Source organism: Scyliorhinus torazame, chromosome 1 (assembly GCF_047496885.1).
Source record: "Scyliorhinus torazame isolate Kashiwa2021f chromosome 1, sScyTor2.1, whole genome shotgun sequence".
Lineage (NCBI taxonomy): Eukaryota > Metazoa > Chordata > Chondrichthyes > Carcharhiniformes > Scyliorhinidae > Scyliorhinus > Scyliorhinus torazame.
The window spans coordinates 401,185,156-401,203,142 of NC_092707.1; the positions used below are offsets into that span (position 1 = coordinate 401,185,156).

Genomic DNA, 17,987 nt, shown 5'->3' on the forward strand with positions numbered 1-17,987 from the left:
CACACTTTGGTTTTAATAGCAGGATGCCAATGAAGCAATGAGTGCCGTGATATTTGACCTCTCTTGCAAGGGGGTCACTTGTGATCTGTATCGTTCTCACACATCCACGATTCTAATTACTCCACTGTTGTTGTGTGTGTCGTCAGCAGCCAAGGTTCAAGCTCTGGGACTCCGTTCCTGAACCTCCCGACCTCTGTATATCTCTTGCTTCAAAACATTCCATAAAACCTCCCCTCCATAACCAAGCTATTGTTGACCAGCTCCAATATTTGCTCAAGGGGCCTTTGTCAAATTTTGTTTGATTGTAACTGCTGGAAAGTGCCATGAGATGTTAGGTTAGGTGGATTGGCCATGATAAATTGCTATTAGTGTCCAAAATTGCCCTTAGTGTTGGGTGGGGTTACTGGGTTATGGGGATAGGGTGGAGGTGTGGGTTTGGGTAGGGTGCTCTTTCCAAGAGCCGGTGCAGACTCGATGGGCCGAGTGGCCTCCTTCTGCACTGTAAATTCTATGATGTTTTATTCAGCCCAGTCAACTTGTTCCCATCCTGGTGGATAAGCCCTCCCCGACTAGTTACAATCACAAGTTTCATGGTATCAGCCCAGTGCTTCCCCCACACATTAGTCTTGAAGTTGCAGTGGCTGGGGCAGAGAACTGTACAGAAGCCACACCAGTAAACCTTACGCAAAGAGTGGTGAGGCCGTGGAATGCCCTACCTGCAACAGTAGTGAACTCGCCAACATTGAGAGCATTTAAAAGTTTATTGCATAAGCATATGGATGATAATGGAATAGTGTAGGTTAGATGGCTTTTGTTTTTTGACTTCCCATGTCGGTGCAACATCGTGGGCCGAAGGGCCTGTACTCCGCTGTATCGTTCTATGTTCTATGTTCATCATCCAGTGAAGTTCTAAATGGTGTACTCCATTAAACCACAGCATTAAAGGGCAGCACGGTAGCACAAGTGGCTAGCACTGTGGCTTCATAGCGCCAGGGTCCCAGGTTCGAATCCCGGCTGGGTCACTGTCTGTGCGGAGTCTGCACGTTCTCCCCGTGGTCTGCGTGGGTTTCCTCCGGGTGCTCATTCTGCACAGTATCTTCTATGTTCATTCAGACACGTTACTGAAAATCAGCAGGTCTCCTTAACGGGATCTTTGAACATCTAAATGTATTGCAGAGTCTTCAAGTAAGCCAGCTCGCTCACGGGTAGCCTTGGCATGGTGACCATTGGGAACAGTGGAATTAACCGCTGTCAACTGTTCATAGTGTAACGGGGTCAAACCTATACGAGAGGTAATTGGACGCGGCTTTGTTGACCAATATTACAAACCACTGCACCAGACCTTGAAAACAAATGAATTCTCAGGATGTGACTGAGGCCACATTTACTGGCCACCCTGAGTTGCCAGGAGAAGGTGTTGAAATAACTAAGTGATTTGCTAAAGCTATTTTGGAGGCTGTGGTAGTATGCATTAGGGGTCATGTGGGACTGTGAAGCCATGATGTCATTGGCTGACAGATCCCAGGTCCTGGTTGGCTGTTGATCTCTAGCTCCGCCCTGAAGGCGGAGTATAAGAACCAGGAGTTCTCCCCCGCAGGCCAGTCTGTTGCTGAACTGCGGGGAACAAGTCACGCTTAATAAAGCCTCATCGACTTCATCTCTATTCGTCTCTCGTGAGTCTTTGTGCGCTACAGAGGCAAGTTAAGAGTCAAACCCGTTGATACGGGGCTGGAGTCAGGTAAGAGCGGGAAATTCTCTCACCGCAGTGCGACGTTAGTGAAACCAGTTGGGTTTTTACAATCTGACAGCTTCATCGTCACTTTGCTTAAGCTGCCGTGGCGCGGTCTGAATTACATTGCCTGGATGGCTCGACCAGTCAACCTTTACACCGGCAACAACTAAGAGGGTTCAAGCCAAAGGCCAGAACAGGCAGAGCATCAAAAACACAAATTGGTACAAATTAAAGATAAGAGCAAGTCTGCACTTGCCAAAAGCTGCGGGACCTGGAAAGGCCATGAGGACGTATTCTCAAACCGAGACAGGGCCTGCCTACGTAAGGTTGCAAAAATGGGTTATGCTCACAATACCAGGAACCAATGAGGGTTAACATGACCTAAATGCAGCACACTTTTAATATATCAACATGTGGTGGAGAGACATAAAAATGGGGTGTTCTCTTTCAAGAAAAGCACAGTTTGTTGGTTGGATCCCTGTGGTTTTGGGTGGGAGAGGAACTGATGAGAACTTTATCACATGATCTGAAACTTCACAAGTCAAATCAGAGGAGAGCAAACTGCTGCTATTATGCCCTTACACGGGGTAGTAACAGAAGAGTTACTTTCAGTAGTCCATTGTACCAGTAAGATATTGGAAAGGGAGTGCCGGGGGGTGGGGGGGGGGGGTGGGGGGGGGGGGGGGGGGGGGGACGAAAACTAGGCACCAATCATTGTGTGTCCATATTGTGCCACACTTAATTCATGACCTCGAGTTCATTCTTCGTCAACCTGCCCTACGTTACCACAGCCAGCAAAGTACCAGTAACCACGAGCACCTCATTGAAATGAAACACAGCACAGAAAAACACTCGCCAAGCTACACCCCAAAGTTTCGATGGGATATAAATCTACCATTCTATTAATGGGCTTTTTTGAAAAAAAAAACCCAGTCAAGTCAACATCGTGCAAAATAAATTCTGGTTTCCTGACCAGAAACCTATGACAGTCAGCCGCATAAATACTGTGGCTACAGATCAGAGACTGGCTATTCTGCAAGGGGTGACTCACCTCCTGACTCCCCAAATATCTACAAATCAGGACTGTGATGGAATACTCTCTACTTACCTGGATGACTGTGGCTACAATCTTCTACACTTCCTGGGTCCGTATCCCTCTATTCCCATCCTATTCATGTATTTGTCAAGCTGCCCCTTAAATGTCACTATCGTCCCTGCTTCCACCACCTCCTCCGGTAGCGAGTTCCAGGCACCCACTACCCTCTGCGTAAAAAACTTGCCTCGTACATCTCCTCTAAACCTTGCCCCTCTCACCGTAAACCTATGCCCCCTAGTAATTGACCCCTCTACCCCGGGGAAAAGCCTCTGACTATCCACTCTGTCTATGCCCCTCATAATTTTATAGACCTCTATCAGGTCGCCCCTCAACCTCCTTCGTTCCAGTGAGAACAAACCGAGTTTATTCAACCGCTCCTCATAGCTAATGCCCTCCATACCAGGCAACATTCTGGTAAATCTCTTCTGCACCCTCTCTAAAGCCTCCACATCCTTCTGGTAGTGTGGCAACCAGAATTGAACACTATACTCCAAGTGTGGCCTAACTAAGGTTCTATACAGCTGCAACATGACTTGCCAATTCTTATACTCAATGCCCCGGCCAATGAAGGCAAGCATGCCGTATGCCTTCTTGACCACCTTCTCCACCTGTGTTGCCACTTTCAGTGACCTGTGGACCTGTACTCCTAGATCTCTTTGACTTTCAATACTCTTGAGGGTTCTACCATTCACTGTATAATTCCCTTCCTGCATTAGACCTTCCAAAATGCATTACCTCACATTTGTCCGGATTAAACTCCATCTGCCATCTCTCCGCCCAAGTCTCCAAACAATCTAAATCCTGCTGTATCCTCTGACAGTCCTCATCGCTATCCGCAATTCCACCAACCTTTGTGTCGTCTGCAACCTTACTAATCAGACCAGTTACATTTTCCTCCAAATCATTTATATATACTACAAACAGCAAAGGTCCCAGCACTGATCCCTGTGGAACACCACTGGTCACAGCCCTCCAATTAGAAAAGCATCCTTCCATTGCTACTCTCTGCCTTCTATGACCTAGCCAGTTCTGTATCCACCTTGCCAGCTCACCCCTGATCCCGTGTGACTTCCCCTTTTGCACTAGTCTACCATGAGGGACCTTGTCAAAGGCCTTACTGAAGTCCATATAGACAACATCCACTGCCCTACCTGCATCAATCATCTGAGTGACCTTCTCGAAAAACTCTACGAAGTTAGTGAGACACGACCTCCCCTTCACAAAACCATGCTGCCTCTCACTAATACGTCCATTTGCTTCCAAATGGGAGTAGATCCTGTCTCGAAGAATTCTCTCCAGTAATTTCCCTACCACTGAAGCAAGGCTCACCGGCCTGTAGTTCCCTGGATTATCCTTGCTACCCTTCTTAAACAGAGGAACAACATTGGCTATTCTCCAGTCCTCCGGGACATCACCTGAAGACAGTGAGGATCCAAAGATTTCTGTCAAGGTTACTGTGGTACATTGAGCATTGGCGCACGATGCCATTGTAAACTGCTCTGACATATAAAACCTGCAGATTTGTCGCTCGGGCCCTCCTCTCTGTCCATCTCTCTACTCCCAGGAATTTGGGATTGCAAAGAATCTGGGCCTAGCCCAGTTTACATAAAATGTACCTGGAGTAATAATAATAATCGTTTATTGGGCTTCGATGAAGTTACTGTGAAACGCCCCTAGTCGCCACATTCCGGCGCGTGTTTGTGGATGCCAGTACGGGAATTGAACCCGCACTGCTGCCTTGTTCTGCATTACAAGCCAGCTATTTCGCCCAGCGTGCTAGACCAGCCCCTAAGCTGGAGCAAGAGAGAAAGAGAGGGTTGAAATCCTGGTGCATAGAAGCACTGTCCTGCAGCTCTGGGTGGAATGGTAGACTTTGGTGTGAATTATCCTGATCTGAGCACAATACATCAAGGCTGACGCTCCCAATGCAGGACTGAGGGAGCGCTCCGGATGTCTTATGGATGAGGTGTTAAACTGAAGCCCCACCTGCCTGCTCAAGTGGATGTAACTGACCCAATGGCACCATTTGAGGAAGGGGGCGCAGGTCAATATCTATCCCTCAATCAACATCACAAAAAAGACGGATCCATAGGATCATAATTCCTACTGTGCAGGAGGAGGCCATTCGGCCCATCGGGTCTGCACCGACCCTCCGAAAGGGCACCCTACTTAGGCCCACTCCCCCACCTTATCCCCGTAACCCCACGCATTGAACATGACCAATCCACCTACCCTGCACATCTTTGGACTGTGGGAGGAAACCGGAGCACCCGGAGGAAAGCCACGCAGACACGGGGAGAACGTGCAAACTCCACACAGTCACCCAAGGCCGGAATCGAATGCGGGACCCTGGCGCTGTGAGGCAGCCATGCTGACCACTGTGCTACTGTGCCGTCGGTCACTATCTAGTCAGCATCATCTGGTCATTATCACTGTGGTAAATGTCGGCCGAATGCGGACGTTACTCTGTGATGTTGGCACGACCAGAGTAGAAACTATTGACCAGGTCAGTGGAATCAGCCTCTTCACCTTGGCCAGGCACCAGTTGGTGATGCTGACAATGTGGGGATCGGGGGGGTGGGGGGAGGTTGCCGGGGGGTGTTGGGAAGAGGAGTCACTCCAAACTGCTCCAGTTCCCCCACTCGTGGTGGACTCAGAAGTGACTTTGACAGGAGCCTGCCTGGGGTGACCACCCCTCGGTGTACCGTACGACAAAGCAAGAGGGTGAGAGAGGTGCTGCTGACGCTGGGATTTCAGTAAAGTGTATCTTTTCTTTCCTATTCACTGTATCTATTTACTGGAAGTGACATCGCCGGCTGAGCACAATTGTTACCCATCCCTAACTGCCCTTGAGAAGGTGGTGGTGATCCGCCTTCTTGAGCCGCTGCAGTCCCTGAGGTGTAGGTACACCCACAGTGCTGTTAGGGAGGGAGTTCCAGGATTTTGACCCAGCGACAGTGAAGGAACGACGATATATTTCCAAGTCAGGGTGGTGAGTGGCTTGGAGGGTAATGTCGACATGGGGGGGCGGGGTCAATGCATCTTTGTCCTCCTAGATGGCAAAGGTCATGGGTTGGGAAAGTATTGACAAATAAGAATTGGTGAGTTTAGATTAAATTTAAAAAACTGAGGAAAAAAGATGATTCAAAAGGACAAGTCAAGGAAGATTTTTTTTTAATTTGAAAAAGGAAAACCAAAATGGGAAAATGCAGTCTTGAAAAAGTGAGCTCCTTTTGCCCGGAAAACATTGCGCTTACCTGTCAGAAAAGAGAATACAGACACCCAGCATCTGTTTTGTTACCATACAGTATCTGCCTGCCCCCCAACCATCATTTCCAACTATATCTACAGCACAGATGCTGCAAACATCAGTGAGCCAGTTTAAGGGAGCCATGCCTAGGGCTGTAGTCAGGCCAATACCAGCCAGGCCCAGCAACCTCTGCCAACACACAGAAGAAATAGAACATTACAGCGCAGTACAGGCCCTTCGGCCCTCAATGTTGCGCCAACCTGTGAAACCAATCTGAAGCCCATCTACACTAATAGAACAATTAGTGCCCTGAAATGCCGTGAATTAAAATAGAGCAGGCCAACCCTTGGGTAAAACAGCAAGGTACTCATCAGATCAGAGAATCATAGGATAGTTACAGCACAGAGACAGGCTAATTGGCCCATCCTGTCAGTGCCGGCTCACCGCAAGAGCAATTCACGCGGTAACCTTCTACTTCTTGACCTGCGACATTTTTGCTTTTAGGGCAATTAGGGATGGGTAATAAATGATGACCTAGCCCGTGATGCCTACATCTTATGAATGAATAAAAAATGTAATTCTCGTGAACCTTCTAATAATAATCTTTCTTAGTGTCACAAATAGGCTTACATTAACACTGCAATCAAGTTACTGTGAAAAGCCCCGAGTCGCCGCACTCCGGCGCCTGTTCGGGTGCACGGAGGGAGAATTCAGAATGTCCAATTCACCTAACAAGCCCGTCTTTCGGGATTTGTGGGAGGAAACCGGAGCACCCGGAGGAATCCCTCGCAGACACGGGGAGAACGTGCAGACTCCACGCAGTGACTCATGCTGGGAATCGAACCTGGGATCCTGGCGCTGTGAAGCAGCCGTGCTAACCACTGTGTTACCGTGTCGCTCTCTGCCCCCTCCCTAATCCTTTGACATCCTCCTTAAGTGTGGCTCCCAGAACTGCACAAAACTCCAGTTGCGGCCAAAGCAGTGTTTTGCAGGTGTTGATCAGAACATGCTTGCTCTTGGACTTCTGTGCTCCTATTTATAAAACCCAGCATGTCGTTCACTTTATTAATTACATTCCCAACCTGCCCTGCCACCTCCAATGACTCATGCAGACGTAACCCCCATTTATTTTATCCTACCTCTCTCTCTTCTTCTTACCAAAATGAATCATTTCACGCTTTTCCGCCATGCCAGCTATTTCCTGCCATTCCACCAACCTATGTCCTTCTGGGATTTAACACGATCTTCCTCACAAGTTCACAATATTTCCAGGTTTTGGGTCATCCGCAGATTTGATCTGACAAAGCGCGGGATCAGTGCACAACATGCTCGCCCTGTCCAGTTGCAACATACCCATACCGTCGGGACCAGTAAAACGGAGATTTCCACCTTAAGGTGTTCCTCCGTCCTCTGTTCTTTACCCTCTTCAGTGAGGCACCTTCAGGGAAGGGTTGCCTTAAAAACCATCTACTGCGCTCTAGGTATTTGACAGGAAAGTTCAGACTCGATGGGCCGAATGGCCTCCTTCTGTCCTGCAGGGATTCTATGATAATGTTGCGCTGCAGTCTCCTTCCTCCTCATACTCCAGTGTGACTGTATTCTGGAGTAACAACGCGTCAGTCAAGAGGAATCTGGATTCGACAAACAGAAAGCAACCGAGACCACCTTCAGTAAACTGTACCACTGAACGTGTTCTTCACAGCCAGTCAGCGCTATTTAATTTTAAAGGTTATTTCGTCACCATTTGCCTGGTGTGCAAAAAAAATACATTAAACTTCCCAAATTACACAGAGCACTGCCCTCAATATGAAGACTGTGGATTCCCTTTTACAGCCCTCACACAGGAGTCTGGATGGGGAATGTTAACAGGACATTCATCTGTGGGGGGAATCTGTCTGTGTACACACATATAGACAGGGACGCTGCGTCACTTAGGAAACACGGTGTTTGCATTTAATAATCCCCTTAAACTTGGAACTAGACTGGACTGGAGTGGGTGGGAGACTTGGCAGCAGGGAGAAGGAAAGTCAGCCTGGATTTCTGGTCCGGCTAACTGCGACTGGATTCCCGATTGGTATAGACATAAGCTGAGGTCCTGCATTGGGCTCGGCTAGTGTCCAAGGCAGCCAGAAAGTCTCCTTAGGTGAGAGTGACTGTCCTTGACAGCAAGGGAGCATTTGACCACGTACGGCAGCAAGGAACTCCAGTGAAATTGAAGTCAATGGGGATCAGGGGAAACCCGTCTCTGGATGTAATCACAAAGGAAGCTGGTTGTGGTTTTTAGAAGTCAATCATCTCAGCCTCAGGCCATTCCTGCAGGAGCTCCACAGTGTAGTGGGACAACCGTCTTTGGCTGCTTCAACAATGACTTCCCTCCGTCATGAGGTCAGAAGTGGGGGTGTTTACTGATGATTACACAAAGTTCGGTATCATTTGCAACTCTTCAGATACTGAAGCAGTCCACGTGCAAACGCAGCAAGACCTGGACAACATTCAGGCTTTGCCTAATCAGTGGCAAGTAAGCTTTGTGCCACACAAGTGCCAGGCAATCGCCATCTCCAACATGAGAAAATCTAACCATCGCCCCTTGACATTAACAGTATCCCCCGCACTGAATCCCCCAACATTAACACCCTGGGGGATACCATTGCCCAGGAACTGAACTGGACCAGCCATATACATATACTGTGGCTGCAAAAGCAGTTCAGAGGCTGGGAATCCCTGCGGCGAGTAACTCCCTTCCTGACTCCCAAAGTCAGGAAGTCAGCAGGAGTCAAAGGCACAAGTCAGGAGTGTAATGGAGTACTCTCCACTTGCCTGGGAGAGAGCAGCTCCAACACTCAAGAAGCTCAACACCATTCAGGACAGGACAGCCCCGCTTGATTGGCACCCCGTCCACCATCATCAACATTCGCTCCCTCCACCTCTGACATACAGAGGCAGCCGTGTGTACCATCTACCAAGTGCACTGCAGCAACTCATCAAGGCTCCTTTGACAGCAACTTCCAAACTCGTGACCCCTACCATCTAGAACAACAAAGGTAACGGACAGGTGGGGCTGGATTTTACAAGGGGCCATTGGCCCAGCTAAAAAAACCATTTGAGGAACGCGCCTCGGGGAAGGACGGTTGCCCTGTTTTCATTTAACGACCAATTCAGGCTTGAAGCGGGATAGCTGCCTCTCAGGGACAAGAAGCCCTGCCTCAGAGAGCTGCAGCTAATCGGGTGGCACGAAACTCCGCAGTCCCAGCAGGTCAGGAGGGGGCCAAAGCCCTTGCTGAGATTTTGGGCAGTCTTCAATAGAAATCAGTACTGGAGCTGGAGAGCAAAATACGTGGTGGAAGGGGGGGTTCATCAGGGCCAGATTGGCAAGCCCCAGCAAGGGGGGGGGGGTGGCAGGGTGAGGCATCATGTTTGAGAGGTCTGTTGGGAGGGTAAAGGGGCACTCACAAAGGAGGTTCCCCCTGACCATGCCCCCCAGGGCACCCCACACAACTAAATCCGCCAGGTTTCCTCCATGTCTTGGAGCCCCTCCTATCGCTGGCAAAGTTTGTAAGGCCAATGAAGAGTCCATACCAAGTAGGCCAAAACAAAGACTTGCTTTATTCAACAATAACTATTATTTAGAGCTCCAGTAGTTCCCTACTTGAGACTTCTCTGGTCTGTGCCTTACTGGCGACTCTATTTATACAAAGACAAGTATTTTTAAGGGTTCCCCGCCCCCTTAACGGGGGAGTTCGTATTTTGCAAGGTCCACAGGGCTGTGGGTCATCCCTACCCTGCAAGATCCATGTGGATTATAACAGTGGAATAGCGATGGATGTGGGATGAGGCCCTTCATGACCAATTAAAGGCCTCAACTGGCCCAAGGATGGACAGGCCGCCCGATACCACCACCACACCCCCCCTAGAATTTCATATAAGTCGAGGGGGGTGGGTACAGGCATTGCGAAGGCCAGTTAATGGATTTTGCTCGCCCTCCTCCCCTTTCAAACCAGTGAGAGAGCAGAAAATCCAGCTCGAGAGAACACCACCATAAGACATAGGAGCAGAATTAGGCCACTCGGCCCATCGAGTCTGCTCCGCCATTCAATCATGGCTGATATTTTCGCATCCTCATTCTCCTGCCTTCTCCCCAGAACCCCTGACCCCTTATTAATCAAGAACCTATCTAACTCTGTCTTAAAGACGCTCAATGATTTGGCCTCCACAGCCTTCTGTGGCAAAGAGTTCCACTGATGAGGAGGTTCCCTTCCGAGTCACACACCTTCCTGACTTGGAAATATATCGGCTGCTCCTTCACTGTCACTGGGTCAAAACCTGGATCGCCCTGCCTAACAGCATAGTATGTACCTACGCCACACGGACTGCAGCGGTTCAAGAAGGCAGCCCAAATCCTGTGATGGAATTTTATTAAAGGTTCCCCTTCCTGCTCCTGTACTGTTATTCTGCTACTCCGCATGTTACATATTTGGCCCCTCCTATTTCTCATCTACATTCTGTCTCCAGGTGACATCATCTGAAAACACATCGGGTTGCTCATGTCCGCAGCCAACACCCAGCTCTATTTCACCGCCACTTCTCTTGACCCCTGCATTGCCAGGACTTTCATATGCTGCATGATACTTAATACTAAGTAACGTTGCTTATTGCAAATCGTGGGGTGGAGGATATCGTGGGAAGGTGGAGCTGGGTTGAAAGATCAAATATTTTCTTATTGAATGGTGGAGTTACATAGAACATACAGTGCAGAAGGAGGCCATTCGGCCCATCGAGTCTGCATTGCCAGGACTTTCATATGCTGCATGATATTTAATACTAAGTAACGTTGCTTATTGCAAATCGTGGGGTGGAGGATATCGTGGGAAGGTGGAGCTGGGTTGAAAGATCAAATATTTTCTTATTGAATGGTGGAGTTACATAGAACATACAGTGCAGAAGGAGGCCATTCGGCCCATCGAGTCTGCACCGACCCACTTAAGCCCTCACTTCCACCCTATCCCCGTAACCCAATAACCCATCCTCACCTTTTTGGACACTAAGAGCAATTTATCATGGCCAATCCACCTAACCTGCACATCTTTGGACTGTGGGAGGAAACCGGAGCACCCGGAGGAAACCCACGCAGACGTGGGGAGAACGTGCAGACTCCGCACAGTGTCCAAGCGGGGAATCAAACCTGGGACCCTGGCGCTGTGAAGCCACAGTGCTAGCCACTTGTGCTACCGTGCTTCAAGGAGTCACGTGGCTCGCACCAGCTCCTATTTTGTACGTCCCTATTGTGTCCAACGTCCAGTGCTGGATGAGCAGAAATATTCTCCAATTAAATACAGGGATGATCAAAGCTAATCGTCTTTGGCCCTTGCTACAATCTCCATTCCCGAACCATCGGAATTCCATCCCTCTCCCTGGCGACTGCCGGAGGATGAAGTAGACAGTTTACTACCTTGGTTTCCTCTTTGGTGCTGAGCGAGCTTCCGACCTCTCCACATTCGAGACAGGCCCACTTCCACTCCTGTGACATCATCTGACTCCTCACTAGTCTCAGCCAATCTGCTGCTTAAATCCTCATCCGTGCGTTCGCTACCTCCATCCTCGGCACTTCCCCTCAGCCTCCCGTCTTTCACCTCCATCACTTTGAGCTCTTCCAAAAATCTGCTGCTATTGTCTCACTACATTACAGGAATGATATAAATCAAAGTTATTGTTTCTGATGCTGCCACACACACACACCAGCTCCTCTTCAAGCAACATCTCACTTTTAAAATCCTTGCCCTTTTCTTCAAATCCCTCTGTCACCTCGTCCCATCGCCCCCTTCTCTGTGTAATCTCCTTCAGCTCGACAACCTCTCTGCACTCCTCCAATTCTGGCTCTTCACACTCCATCCCTTTGGTTAAGCTCTGGATTTCCATCCCTAAACCTCTCCGCCTCTCTACCGTTCACTCCTCCATTCAGACCTACCTCACTGACCAAACTTTAGGGCAGCTCGAATCGGTTTTTAAAAAATGTGACGCCGGGCAAGATTCTCTGGCATCCCTGTGACATGATTCCCGTCATTGACCTGCAGCGGGATCTTCTGGGCCCACTGCTGAGAATGGGATTTCCCATTGAATCCAACCCACCCCCGCGACCGCCAGGAAACCCACTGCGGGAGTGCGTCATTGGCGAGACCAGAATATCCTGCAGGCGTGAACAGTCGGCACTTTGATCATCCCTGTATTTAATTGGAGGATATTTCTGCTCATCCAGCACTGGACGTTGGACACAATAGGGACGTGCGAAATAGGAGCTGGTGCGAGCCATGTGACTCCTTGAAGCACAGTAGCACAAATGGCTAGCACTGTGGCTTCGCAGCGCCAGGGTCCCAGGTTCGATTCCGGCTTGGGTCACTGTCTGTGCGGAGTTTGCACGTTCTCCCCGTGTCTGCGTGGGTTTCCGCCGAGTGCTCCGGTTTCCTCCCACAGTCCAAAGACGTCGCCCTCTGTGTCACATCTATTTTGATAACACTCCTGCAACGTGGTTTGGGGTGCCTTACTACATTTGAGGCACTCTGTAAATATAGGTACATACACATGTGATTGTAGATACAGACATCTATCCACATATGTACATTTATATAGATTTAAATATGTGTGCGGATATGTGTTTGTGCTCCACACAATATATATTCACCTATAAACATACACAAATACATATATTGTCACAATTACTGAATAGCCAATATTCATAGAATCCCTACAGTGCAGAAGGAGGCCATTGGCCCATCAAGTCCACACCAGCCCCCTGAAAGAGAACCCTACACAGGCCCAAAATCCACACTATCCCCATAACTCCTCCTAGGGCCAATTTATCATGACCAATCCACCTACCCTGCACATCTTTGGACTGTGGGAGGAAACCGGAGCACCCGGAGGAAACCCACGCACACACTGGGAGGAAGTGCAAACTCCACACAGTCACCCGAGGTCGGACTCGAACCCGAGTCCCTGGGGCTGTGAGGCAGCAGTGCTAACCACCGTGCCGCCCATATCCTGATCCAGACTCACGCTGGAAGAATGTTCACCTGATCGAAGGTTTGTCATCTCTGTTGCTCGGACCCCAGCGTGAGTCAGCAGCTTTCTGCATGCCTGAGGCTGGCGTAGACAAGTGCGGGTGTGGGTACTCGGACAGGGAGGATTAGGGAGTGGGGGTGGGGAGGGTTGGAATTTTGTCCTCCAGCCCCTTGTAGAACAAGCATGAATAAAAGTCAAAACACTGCTGTACAGCTCACAGGAAAACAGCTTCTCTCTGCATCAGCCTCCTCGGTGCTAAAGGATAATTGTTTACATGGGGGGGGGGGGGGATCTGGCACATTAATAAACATGAAGGTGCAAGAAACATAATGCTCTCCTTAACACTCCCAGGTTCACTGGCTTTTAATTACCTGCGTTTCAACCGCACTCACTCCAAACGCCCCCCATCCACCCCCACCCTCTCAGGGACTCAGGTAATGACAGGATCCCAAACCCCTGACACAGGGTTAAGCCATCTCTTGCACTGTGAGTCCTGCAGGCTGCCGAGAAGGCAAAGAGCTAAGTCTCCAAAGCACATTGCCGGAGGAAAGCTAACAACAAAAAATGCCAGGGACACATTCTGCCTTCAGGTTTTGAACTTGCTGACATCCTCGAATTACATCTCTCTGCGCCGGCTCCTTAGCAACCCCTGGCCACTGTAGTCCAGTCCACCATCGCCTTTTAAAATGACCTGTCTCCAAAAACAGGAGGAATGGAGGTGGGGGGGTTAAAGGAATATCAGCCAATTACACTGACTGGTTGGTATGTGACACCCTGTCTATTTTTTTTTAAATGAGCATTAAAACTCCAGAGGATTTGCTTAAACATTGGCACACGCACAAAAAAAAGAATAATCCACCAGGAAGGCCTGCTATCACCAGTGACATGATAAACTGACCAGATCCAAAAGATACACAGAACACACAAGCTCACCTGATACAGTGTATTCCACGCATAATGTAACTGATGGATTCTCCCTAAGGTGACTTGGTACTTTCCATCCTGGCTCTTTCAGAGGACTGTGCATGCACGTATTCCGTCAAGGATTGTCATTGCGACATAAAACTGTATTCCCCCTCTGTCACTCTTTAGGGAAGATCGTTATATGTTTACATCATCAAGTTGGGAAGCACCGCCAGCCCTTCCATTGGTTGAGGAGGGAATGAGGGATGTCAATCAGGATAGTGGACCAGGGCTGGCTGAGTGCAGAGTGCAGATATGAAAAGCTCGGGGTCCCAGCTGGTTCCCTGCAGAACGAGGTGTTTTTTTTCCCCCTCTCTCTCTCTCTCTTCAAAGCAGGAAGAGGGGAGGCCGCGAGAGCGTTTCCTGTTGGACAGCTCAGATAACTAAGGACGTCATTGCATGCAAACTCCCTCAGGGTGTCAGCAGATACAGGGGCAAAGTTCAGTCGTTTCCAAGAAGCTGAAGAGGAGGAGACACCGAGGGAATGGAGTGACGAGAACGAGGGAAAGAAGGGGACGGCAGGGGGAGAGAGTGAACGAGGAAGTGACAGTGGGAGAGAGATACAGACACAAGAGTCTTTTGCAGAAAGGGAGCAATCGGCGAAGGAGGGAGGCAGAGAGAGAGAGAGGGTCACACACAGGCAGAGTGAAAGAGGAAATGGCGAGGGGGGGAGAGACAGAAAGAGAGATAGAGGGGAGAATAGGCAAAGAAGGGAGGCAGAGAGAGGAAATATACCATAAGTGACAACCATTGTCAGTTTCAGGTCATGTTCATAAACATGCAATATTAATCCAGTGACTGGGAGACATGGAATCAATATTACCAGTCACGATTTTTTATTGAATGGTATTTTCTCTGTTTAGTTTTTATTGGAATTGTGCCCTGCCTTCCGCCTAAAATCATTGCGAATTAGCTGCGCGCTGACATGAAGCAAAAAACAAGGGATTGATGCTTTTTTAAAATAATAGGATAAACTGAGATTTTGAAACGGTTAAGTGTAATACTATTAATCAGATGGATATTTCAGCCATGGCTGTGAATTCTGAATGCAAATCTAAAGCCACGTGTGTATTCGACAAATAAAGCAGTGGTCACAAACAGACACTTCACTGCCCAGGCAAATTCATCACCAGTCCTGGAAGAGTAACACATCAACAATGCTGGATCTGTGCAAATGAAGATTTCTACTTGCGTTGCGTGCGCCAGTATTTATCAACTTGTCTTGGAATTTAAAAATAAAATCGCTTGCTCCCACTGACATGTTAAGGAAGATGTGTGTTATTTCCTGTGCTGATTTAGAGAGAGCCGGTGTGAGAATCCTAGTATTGGGCACCCTATTTGACCTTGAGCTCAGCTTCCGGCTTCTTATCCAAAACTGTTGACATCCACCCCTCCTACCCCCCCCCCACCCCGCCCCCGGAATATCATTCATTCCCATTAGCTGATAGACCTCCCTTCAGATTTCCTGTTTCAGCCTTTAGTCCCGGTCATCACTCTGCTCAAGCCTGTGCCCCCCTGATACTCACTACCTGTGTCTCCCTGATATTCACTATCTGTGTCCCAACCCTGATATTAACTACCTGTGCCCCCCCCCTGATATTCACTACCTGTGTCTCCCTGATATTCACTACCTGTGTCCTCCCTGATATTCACTACCTGTGTCCCCCTGATATTCCATAACTGTGTCCCCCCTGATAATCCCTACCTGTGTCCCCCCCTGATATTCACTACCTGTGTCGCCCTGATATTCACTACCTGTGTCCCCCCTGATATTCCCTACCTGTGTCCCCCCCCCGATATTCACTACCTGTGTCCCCCCTGATTTTCATTACCTGCGCCCCCTGATATTCACTACCTGTGTCCCCCTGATATTCACTACCTGTGTCCCCCTGATATTCACTACCTGTCCCCCCTGATATTCACTACCTGTCCCCCCCTGATATTCACTACCTGTCCCCCTCTGATATTCACTACCTGTATCCCCCTGATATTCACTACCTGTGTCCCCGATATTCACTACCTGTGTCTCCCTGACATTCACAACCTGTGTCCGCCTGATATTCACTACCTGTGCCCCCCCTGATATTCACTACCTGTGCCCCCCCTGATATTCACTACCTGTGTCTCCCTGATATTCACTACCTGTGTCCCCCCCTGATATTCACTACCTGTGTCCCCCCCTGATATTCACTACCTGTGTCTCCCTGATATTCACTACCTGTGTATCCCTGATATTCACCACCTGTATCCCCCACAATATTCACGACCTGTGACCCCCTGATATTCACTACCTGTGTTCCCCTGATATTCATTACCTGTTGGCAGGCATATTGGCAAATAGGGTTAAGGAAAATCCCAAGGCTTTTTACACATACATAAAAAGCAAGAGGGTAGCCAGGGAAACGGTTGGCCCACTGAAGGATAGGCAAGGGAATCTATGTGTGGTGCCAGAGGAAATGGGCGAGGTACCAAATGAATACTTTGCATCAGTATTCACCAAAGAGAAGGAATTGGTAGATGTTGAGTCTGGAGAAGGGTGTGTAGATAGCCTGGGTCACATTGAGATCCAAAAGGACGAGGTGTTGGGTGTCTTAAAAAATATTAAGGTAGATAAGTCCCCAGGGCCTGATGGGATCTACCCCAGAATACTGAAGGAGGCTGGAGAGGAAATTGCTGAGGCCTTGACAGAAATCTTTGGATCCTCACTGTCTTCAGGTGATGTCACGGAGGACTGGAGACTAGCCAATGTTGTTCCTCTGTTTAAGAAGGGTAGCAAGGATAATCCAGGGAACTACAGGCCGGTGAGCCTTACTTCAGTGGTAAGGAAATTACTGGAGAGAATTCTTCGAGACAGGATCTACTCCCATTTGGAAGCAAATGGACGTATTAGTGAGAGGCGGCATGGTTTTGTGAAGGGGAGGTCGTGTCTCACTAACTTGATAAGAGTTTTTAAAGGAGGTCAAAAAGATGATTGATGCAGGTAGGGCAGTGGATGGTGTCTATGTGGACTTCAGTAAGGCCTTTGACAAGGTCCCTCATGGTAGACTAGTACAAAAGGTGAAGTCACACGGGATCAGGGGTGAGCTGGCAAGGTGGATACAGAACTGGCTAGGTCATAGAAGGCAGAGAGTAGCAATGGAAGGATGCTTTTCTAATTGGAGGGCTGTGACCAGTGGTGTTCCACAGGGATCAGTGCTGGAACCTTTGCTGTTTGTAGTCTATATAAATGATTTGGAGGAAAATGTAACTGGTCTGATTAGTAAGTTTGCAGACGACACAAAGGTTGGTGGAATTGCGGATAGCGATGTGGACTGTCAGAGGATACAGCAGGATTTAGATTGTTTGGAGACTTGGGCGGAGAGATGGCAGATGGAGTTTAATCCGGACAAATGTGAGGTAATGCATTTTGGAAGGTCTAATGCAGGTAGGGAATATACAGTGAATGGTAGAACCCTCAAGAATATTGAAAGTCAGAGAGATCTAGGAGTACAGGTCCACAGGTCACTGAAAGGGGCAACACAGGTGGAGAAGGTAGTCAAGAAGGCATACGGCATGCTTGCCTTCATTGGCCGGGGCATTGAGTATAAGAATTGGCAAGTCATGTTGCAGCTGTATAGAACCTTAGTTAGGCTACACTTGGAGTATAGTGTTCAATTCTGGTCGCCACACTACCAGAAGGATGTGGAGGCTTTAGAGAGAGTGCAGAAGAGATTTACCAGAATGTTGCCTGGTATGGAGGGCATTAGCTATGAGGAGCGGTTGAATAAACTCGGTTTGTTCTCACTGGAACGAAGGAGGTTGAGGGGTGACCTGATAGAGGTCTACAAAATTATGAGGGGCATAGACAGAGTGGATAGTCAGAGGTTTTTCCCCGGGGTACAGGGGTCAATTAC

The 17,987-nt window shown here is 48.8% G+C and overlaps 1 protein-coding gene across 4 annotated transcripts in view; it reads right to left on the reverse strand.

Moving 5' to 3' along the window:
- Positions 1 to 17,987, reverse strand: part of hivep2a (HIVEP zinc finger 2a) — a 342,236-nt gene that overhangs the window by 310,454 nt on the left and 13,795 nt on the right. For 2 of the 4 annotated variants that reach the window (XM_072513957.1, XM_072513908.1), the window contains exon 1: positions 14,065 to 14,398. The exons of the other annotated variants lie outside the window; for them this stretch is intronic. The gene's annotated coding sequence lies outside the window, so the exon portion shown is untranslated. Of the gene's footprint in view, positions 1 to 14,064; positions 14,399 to 17,987 lie in introns of those variants that run through there. 4 annotated transcript variants of the gene reach the window in all.